General features: G+C 35.5%; 1 long non-coding RNA gene across 1 annotated transcript; it reads left to right on the top strand.

The window, feature by feature from the left end:
* The first annotated feature begins 4,146 nt into the window (after positions 1-4,146).
* Positions 4,147-8,308, top strand: LOC107670457 (uncharacterized). The gene is made up of 4 exons (XR_001632093.1): positions 4,147-4,273; positions 4,371-4,454; positions 5,051-5,294; positions 7,102-8,308. It is a non-coding gene; the product is annotated as an uncharacterized LOC107670457 (long non-coding RNA).
* The last annotated feature ends 1,040 nt before the right edge of the window (positions 8,309-9,348 follow it).

Genomic DNA, 9,348 nt, shown 5'->3' with positions numbered 1-9,348 from the left:
TAAATACACTGATTTCCATGGAAAGCGCCAACCCTGCTAAAAAAAATTACCGCTTAAGCTGGTTAGCTGGTTTTAGCTGGTCAGCAGGCTTGTTTTAGAGGGGTTTTGGCCACTTATTTAGCTGGTCAGGCTGAGAGACCAGCTGGAACAACCAGCTAAAACCAGCTACTTCCAGTTTAACCCTCTGGGGTCTGAGGGTGTTTTGGGGCCCTGGAAAAGTTTTGACATGCCCTGACATTTGTGCTTTTTTCAGTTGCTTACAAACATTTGAATGTCTAAAGTTTAATAACACTGTAATCATTAAAGCTGCCTTAAAACTGTGCATGCATGTAATATATTTTATATGAGTCACATTTAAAAACATGTCTCTGAAATGGTTTTCAAAACTTTACTGGAGCAGCCCAGCACTGTCTCACCCATCTAACACACCTCGTCAGCTCATTAATAGAGACTTTAAGACCTGAAGTGGGTCAGAAAAGGTAAAAAGAGTGGTATATGAAAAAATATGAATATGAGAATATTGTATATGAGAAAATATGATGCGTGTCAGTCCGCGTCACGTTCAGCAGCGGCAGCTCTTAAAGAAATAGCAGCCAAAGCAACCTAATAACCAGCTGCTGTGATGTCTATTAATCAAAGGACAAAGAAAAAAAAGAGGAAAAAAGAATATATATATATATATATAAATTAAAAAATAAACAAAATCAAGCTGTCATTTCATGTACTCTTGGGGGCCCCCTGGTGGTCAGGGGGGCCCTAAGCAGCCGCTTAGTTCGCTTATGCCTTGGGCCGGCATGTTTCAATATAAATTATCATAAATTTATTCAGCAGTTCACTTTAATCATATTTCAAATACAACAGAAGTAATTGTAAAATTACTTTTAAAGTACGTCAAAAACATACTCTTAAGTTCAATTAGTTGCATTTAATATAAACTTAAACTATAATACATTTTCATTTAATTGTCTGAAAACATGACATTCAGTTCACATTTTTTAAGTATATTCTTTTGAAGTATATTATTTCCATACTCTTTTTAAAAGTATGCTAAAAGTGTTCTTCTTTTTCACAATGGTAGTTCTGATCTTGATGTTCCACAGTTATATTGTGTCAAAATACATTTTTGTCTTTGAAGAAAAAAAACAGAATCTACTAATGTGGGGCTGACATGAGAATGAATGCAACATAAGTCGCCTCTCATCCTTTGATAAATTATTTGTTTACCATCTTTTATATGTGGTAGTTACTTGCTTTTCAGTGTAAAAAATATTCTCTATGGCTCTGTTTAAAATGTGGCAGCTAAATATTCAATATATTAAAGAAATGCAAAAAAAGTCTGTAATGATTGTGTATTAATTTAATGATTAAGTAATTTAGAATCCTAATGAATGTATTAAGAAAGCTGATCATTCTAAACCTTGGCAAATACAGAAAATTGTAGTATTCGAGGTTTCATTGTTATCATTTCACACACCAAAAAAAGTCATTAACCCCAACTTAAAACAACAACGAGTCAACATAGTTTACATAGACATAAAATGTGCAGTCGGGACTAGAAAATGTCCCGTGCCCCATACATTTTGCTGACATTGTTCTGTGCCTAAGATGAATAAATGTCCCCCAAGTCCTCATTATCGCAGGCTTGCTTGTTATTAGATAAAGTGGCCCATATAGACTGGTTCAAATGTGACGTCTCTTGTGGGTTATTATGCTACATTTGTTAAAATTCGGACATTTAGCTAATGCATTTACGCAAGCACACAGAACAGAGTTCCCAAGCAACTGTTTTGCAAGCCAATCCACAGTCGTCCTGAGGGGAGACAGACTCAACACTCTTCTCTGTTGAGCTGCTAATCACGGGACACTGTCTAATAATTGACTCAGCACAGAAAGAGGAGCAGCCCGGGCCACCCTGGGGCTTATAAGCTCACTGTTAACAAACAGCCTGTCATCCCTTTCTTCAGCTCATGGAAAGTTCAAATGAGCAGACAAATTGGCGTTTTCACACAGTCCCCTAATGACGCACTCATAAACGCACTTATTATGTGTCTGGGATCTGGGATTCTCTTTGGTCAGAGGGCTGCTGTGATCAGCAGAGACTGTTTAAGTCAAGCAGACATGGGACAAAGCTGCTGTGGATTGTCCGGCCCTTGTCCTGAGTGCAGGGAAAGCTGTGGGGACAACTGTCACCAGGACGAGCCCTGTGTGGACCGCTGCTGTAACCTGTGCTGTCAGTTCTGTCTGGACGGCTGCTGTCTCATCTGCTCGGACGACTGCCGCTACACTCTGTGTTTCACGTGCACCAGGATTGCCGACTCCTGCACTGCCGTTCTGACCACCCAGCAGCCCAGATCTACACAGAAACCAAGAGAAGGTAGGTGGAGTAACAAATGAGTTGTGTACATGTGCTAGGTCCACCATGATCATACTAACTAGTACATTGCTGTGGCTCCAATGTTAGAATTTGATAACATATTCCATGAAACCAAGCTATTGGTAACACTTTACATTATTTGCATTTACATTATCATCCGTGTGAAGAAGAAATGCGCTTATTGAACGTGCACTTGTACTGTACATGAAAACTGTACTTGCAGATAACATAAATCAATTAAATAAAAGCCACATGAGTGTACTTATGATTTCAAAGAGTATGATTTCATGAAGTGTCCTTTTGACTTTAAAGCACATTTTTAAATCATTGTTTTAATAATGTTTTGTCTTACTTTAAAGATGTACGCTTATTTTGATGTGTTTCCCAACATACTAAAGCAAAAGCAAAGTAATTGATTACAATTTTAACTGGTATATTATTTGAAAGTATCTTTAAAAGTGAATATATTGTAAATTTGGTAACGATTATTTTGATAGTCCACTTTAGACATTCTATAAGTAAATTTGCAAGTGCATGTCAACTTATTCTTCTAACCCTAAACTAACAGTCTACTAATACTCTACACTCTACAAAACACTGGGTTAAAAACAACCCAATTTGGGTGTGTTTCATTCTAGCCGAAACATGCTGTGACTCCATAACCTGCCAATAAACAAACAATAAACAGCTCTGAGGACATGCTTTAACATCCAAAGTATTATATTCTGTATGTTTATGAATAAAATAGTTTATTTTATGCAAAGCACCAGGCTTTTCCATCACGCGAAAAGACCGCAGACACTCATTAAAGGTGAGTCACACCGCGTGCCTGTATGTTGCTCTGCATAAAATTGAACGATATACAGCACAGTAACGATTTTATAGATAAAATGTACACAAACCTGTATTTTACCGAAGAATGCATCAATTCGATGGCGCTTAGAACTGCTCTCTCGTGAAGAGAAGACGCAAAATAAATAACTCAACCGCTGGGTTACGTCTGACCCAGGATCTGAGTAACACAAAAACTACCCAAACATTGGGTAATGTCTGACTCAGGAGCTGCAAAACAACCCAAACACTGGGTTGTTACATTTGACCCAGGAGCTGGGTAACACAAAAACTACCCAAACACTGAAACAATAACCCAGAAAAAATGACCCAAAAGGCTCAACCCAGCATTTGGGTTAAAAAAATAACCCAGGATTTTTTAAGTTGACATGTCTATATATAAAAGAATTACCGAGATTTAAAGTCATGTTTTTATTATGTTTTATTTTATTTTTAGGCCTATAGGTTCTCATTTGGAAGAAGGCCAGGTGATTTAGATCACCTGATGAACGTAATGGAAACTGATGGGTTGGATGGATGGAGACCTGATTCTTACTTCATGAGGCCATTCTCTGAACAGCAAGAATCTGAAAAACATGAATGAAGTGCATTTAAAGTGTATTTGTAGATCATTTGCTACCTCTATAATTCAGCCCATGATATATTATGTATGCACTGTACTGCACACTACTGTACATATTGAAGCACCAAATACAACTGATTCTGTGAACTATACAAGTGTCATCTGTTAAATGTATCTAGAGGATCTATTCAAAAGTAACAACACTTGTTCAATCACGCAAAATAAAAAAGGCTTTGCTTGACGTGGTATGCTCCAGAATGACTGACTCTCAAGAGGACAGACAGGAAAAACTTGATTTGCACGCCCTGAAACTCACCGTCACAGAGGTACAGTATTTATATTTGGGAGTCCACCCAGGCATACATCAGATCAGCCCTGTCAACATCACGAGAAAGACAACTTGGGTACATCTGACTGAACTTATTGAAATTGGCTTTTTACGGTGACTTTTAAAAGGTGAAAAGAGGACAGGAGATACAAAAGGGGTAAACGAGATCGTCTGAGAAGCAGAGAATGTCATTTCTGTGCTCTTTTCTCCTTTTTGTGGCAGTGCAGTGATTGAGGATTTTAATTTCTTCTCAGTTTCATGAAAAAAAAAACAGAAGTGGGACTGAAGAAGAAAAAAGAAAAAAGAAGACTCTACACATCTGAAGGCACTTGACAAAGGTACACTGAATTGAAATGGCAGTTCTCTGGTAATTTGGGTAATCTGAAACATATCCAACGCCTGCAGCCTTGTCTTTGGGTAAATTATTTGATTGGAACTGAATTTTTGGTGTGAAAAGTTTGGTGTAATAAAAGCCTCCTCTGTTCTACTTCTTTAGGAGCTTTAAGATGTGAGTCTGTGAAAGAGGAATAGATGACTAGGAGGAACTCAGTGCTTGTTTTGAATGATTTTGCTGCCATTTCGCCCTTGAACTCAGCTATAGAAGGGTTGAGCTTAGTACAGACTCATTCATCTCACAACTACGTCACTCGTTGCACCTGTTTAAGTCATCACCGTTTGCCAAATGTAAAAAACAAAACAAAAAAAATGTCTCTTTATTAGCTACTTGTCATTGAAGGTTCAAAACGACATTCCAACACGTGCATTCTTCATGTCAACAGAGTTCAGATAAAGCTTACGTGATCCATAGAGCATTGATTTATTTCCATATCAGTTAATGACAATGAAAGGCTGTTGTCAGATATTGGAACATAATTACAATCGATTGATTCTCTGCATCCGTGAGTCACTGCATAACTGTCTCATCCTCCCTCAGGCCTGATCCAGGAGACTAGCCATGGAGGAGGATTACAAGAAACCACCACCGTCTTATGAAGAAGTTATTACCCAGCAGCACACGAGCAATACTAGTCAGAGCCGCTCTGCTGATAACAGGCAGGGCTGCTGCTGCAGGTGCTGCATTAGCACCAAGAACTGTCTGATGAGTCCAGAGTGCGGTCGAGCTCTTAGCATCGCCAACGTGATTGCCATGTGTGGCATGTGCATTCGAATGTGTGTCTGTAAGTACCCAGAATGATGCATTTTTATACGTTTACACTACCATTCAAAAGTTTTGGATTTGTTTTGTTTGTTTTGTTGAAAAAAAGGACACATTAAATTGATAAAAAGTGACAGTAAAAAACATTTAAAATGTTACAAAAGATTTATTTTGAATTCTGTTTCATTCATCAAAAAATCTTGTATCACATAATACAAATAATCTAGTATAAAATGTATCACAGTTTCCACATTGATGATGATAAGAAATTAGTGCTGTCAAACGATTAATCGCGATTAATCGCATCCAAAATGATAGTTTTTTGTTTACATAATATATGTGTGTGTACTGTGTATATTTATTATGTATATATAAATACACACACATGCATGTTTAGAAAATATTTACATGTATTTACATGCATATATGTATATTCACAAAATGTATATTATTTATAAATATATTTAATATGTAAACATAACATATTTTTCTTAAATGTATACATGCATGTTTGTGTATTTATATATACATAATAAATATACACAGTACACACACATATGTTATGTAAACAAAAACTTTTATTTTGAATGCGATTATTAATATTAATGATTGATAATTGCGATTAATCATTTGACAGCACTATAAGAAATGTTTCTTGATCAGCAAATCAGCAGATTAGAATGATTTCTGAAGGATCATGCGACACTGAAGACTGGAGTAATGATGCTGAAAATTCAGCTTTACATCACAGAAATAAATTATGTATGAAAATATATTCAAATAGAAAACAGTTATTTTAAATTGTCACATTTCATTATATTTTTGATCAAATAAATGCAGTCTCGGTCAACATAAAGTACTTCTTTCAAAAACATCAAACAAACAAACAAATAAATAAATAAAACTGAAAATAAAGCTGACAATTCAAGCTTTTGAATTGTAAACAGAAGGCATTGGCCTGAAGAGAAAAGACAGGCAGTGGCTCCTCAAAAAAAAATCTAATAATAATAAAGTCAATAAATAAGTAAGTAAATAATGTTGGATGAGACAAATTGGCCTGAATCTGACAAACTGGTACAAATAGTAATTACAAGGTAAAAAAAAAAAAAAAACTTTAATCCCAATCAAATTGAACTTCAAATTAATTTATCTGTTTACCTTTATACTTTAGAAAAACAAATGTAATTGTGAGTGAGCCATTGGTCTGCAAGGTATACTAATATACAAAAAATAGCTGGAGAACTTTGAATAAGTATAAATAAATTGTATATTTGTGTCCCAAGTGTAAGATAAAATAGTGTTCCATGTGCCTAAAGTGTGTGTGTGTGTGTGTGTGTGTGTGTGTGTGTGTCTGTGTGAAAGCAAATTTTGTTCAGTTTCAGCCACTATAGGGAGTATGCAAATATGAAAACGAAGATGTTTTGTCTATCCTTGAGTGTTGAATGTTATAAATATAAGGACTTGTGAATGTATGTTAGCCATGTGTACCTGTCATCTTGCAAACTGACTTCCCAAGGTATTTGGATTCCGTTTTTGTTGCTTGTCTTGTGGATCCAAATAAAATAATAAAATGTGTATGTGTGTGTGTGTGTGTGTGTGTGTGTGTGTAAACATGATCAAAGTAGAACTGCAACATGAATTTATATTAGACTAAAAAACATTTCAAAAGTCCACTGCGTATATCTTGTTAACATAGCAAATATATTACTTCTGTGCTCTGCTGTTATAGCTCTCATATTATTATATTAGAGCTTCACTGTTATTTCAGATTATGTGAAGGTGACTTGCTGAAATTTGTCATCCATTTATTGTTTTTCTTTCTTTTTCAGAACACAGTCTCCTGTGGACCATCTATTCCAGTTCTCTCATCCAATGGTGGCCTTCTCAAATAAAAATGGAAACAAAGACATTTGCTCTGTTCCAAAACCTAGTGATCTGCAACATTTATAAGCTCACCCCCAATACGAATCCCAATGCTGTTCCAAATAGAATGCAGGACTGCATGTATCATTCAGGTAATCCTAGAACGAACTGACTAAAATTTCCATTTCAAATAGGAAATGTCAATTGCAAAGTATAGCTTATAAATACAAAGTATATTAATTCAGTACTGACACATATCATTGAAAAACACGGCCACGTCATATGACCTGTGAGCTTAGCAACATGCTAACATTATACTTTATAAGAATCAACTGTGTTAGTAGTCTCTCATGTGCATCATGGGCCTCTTTAATCAAATAGTAGCACAATACATTTGTAAATCATTTGTAACATATCTAACAGACCTTTTCTGTCTGCAAAATTTTGTTAATGTGACGGCTCCTTTACAATATGTCTTTCCTTTTGGGAAGACAATAGCAGACAATAGAGTTAAACAGTTGTATTAATATTTTCTCTTTAATCCAAGTCACCTACGTTTATATAGAGCTTTATACAATACTAAACAGGAAAGAAACAGAATCAGTGACGCAAACTTCATCAAATATGAGGCAATCCGAATTCTGCTGTAAAGCAGCTCTAACAAAACATTTCCAAAATAGTTGCAGTCATTTGGAAATGCCAACTGAGCTCATATTGGTTTTCTTTCATAACTTGGAGCCAGTGATGTAATTGGATGTGGCATCCACCTTAATTATGTATCAGGGTATCAAAACTTTGCATTTATCATTAACATTTCTTCTAAAACTTCTTGTTGGAAAATATAATTCATAATACAGAATTATGTTTTAAATGATGTGCACTAGACCGACAGGTCAATAAATCACAATGCTAGATTATTTTCCCAATTGTGGTGGATTGTTTTCCTTTAAGACTGTAAAATATTAAACCTGCAGCCTGAGAATGTGTAAATATGGATCTTCTCCACTGTGGATATAAAGCCTTTTGTCTTATAGCCGGTACGCAAACAAATACCTTTACATTAATACAGCTGGAGTGTTTTACCTTCAGGAGTAAATATTTATCCAGTTAAAAATAGTTGAACTCTACGCTCAAATATGTAAAATAATAAAGATGTCTGACATTTGCAAATAAGGATGAATATGGAGTCTTTATTTTGTGTCATTTGAAATAGTATTTGCATCATAATCAGATGATGAAAAAAATGTGTTTTTAATATTTTTTAATCATTAAGAGAGAATAATTTATGATGGCCATTTGGGATTAAGATGACATGGTTGCTGCACTGAAATTTTTTATCTCCTAATTATACCCTGAATATTTGGTGTGTCAAGAATCAAAGGTCAAGCATTTCTCTGGGGCTCATAATTATTCAGGTTTTCTCTGGCTGCTCTCGCTCACTGGCCCGTTTTTCAATGCCCGAGAAACAATACAAGATGTAATCAGTCTGAAGGATCCAAGTACAGTGTTTTAGTCCATGTTCATAATGCTGGAATCAGAATCCATCAGAGTAATGAAGGTAATCCAATACCATAATCAAAACACACAGGCAGATATTCAGTGAACAAGGGAACAAATCACAAGATACAAATGAAATACACACGAGAGCCATGAACAAAAAGAGCAAGAACAAAAAGAACAGATGGTTTTATATATGCTGAACAAAGCAATGCACATCTGGAGTGAACACAATGGAGCGAAACAGTAGCTTACTGAATATTCATGCAGTACATACTGTATAAATAGGATGTGAAACAGATAATTTTAAACACGTATTACATGGCATGTTTTGATTATAGCCACGATGAGGCAGAGCAACATGTGTGTGACACAAATCTATAAACTCAGATTATTTCTTAGCTTTATACACATGAGATCATCTAAGAGAAGCAAAAATAATGATAATTTTTTATTGTTTTGGATTTGTTATTGTCCAAGTTCTTTAATGAATTCTTGACTTTCACTCTCAGTATGTGATATTTGATTCTCTCTGTCCAGCAAAGGTGAAGTAGAAGGTGATTCTGCTGCTGTTCTAAACATTGTCATGAGCTGTCAATCACTGCATCTATTCCCAATCAGGCAGTATTGGGCAACATTTTGAGTTCTCTGGAAAGTGGAAAAAGTTCACGCACAAGATCTATGAATTTCAATTGCTAATATATTATTTCTCAGTC

This window comes from Sinocyclocheilus anshuiensis, unplaced genomic scaffold (genome assembly GCF_001515605.1).
Source record: "Sinocyclocheilus anshuiensis isolate Anshui unplaced genomic scaffold, SAMN03320099.WGS_v1.1 scaffold476, whole genome shotgun sequence".
NCBI lineage: Eukaryota > Metazoa > Chordata > Actinopteri > Cypriniformes > Cyprinidae > Sinocyclocheilus > Sinocyclocheilus anshuiensis.
The sequence above is the reverse complement of the archived record's forward strand: the minus strand, read 5'-3'. Positions and strand labels throughout refer to the sequence as shown.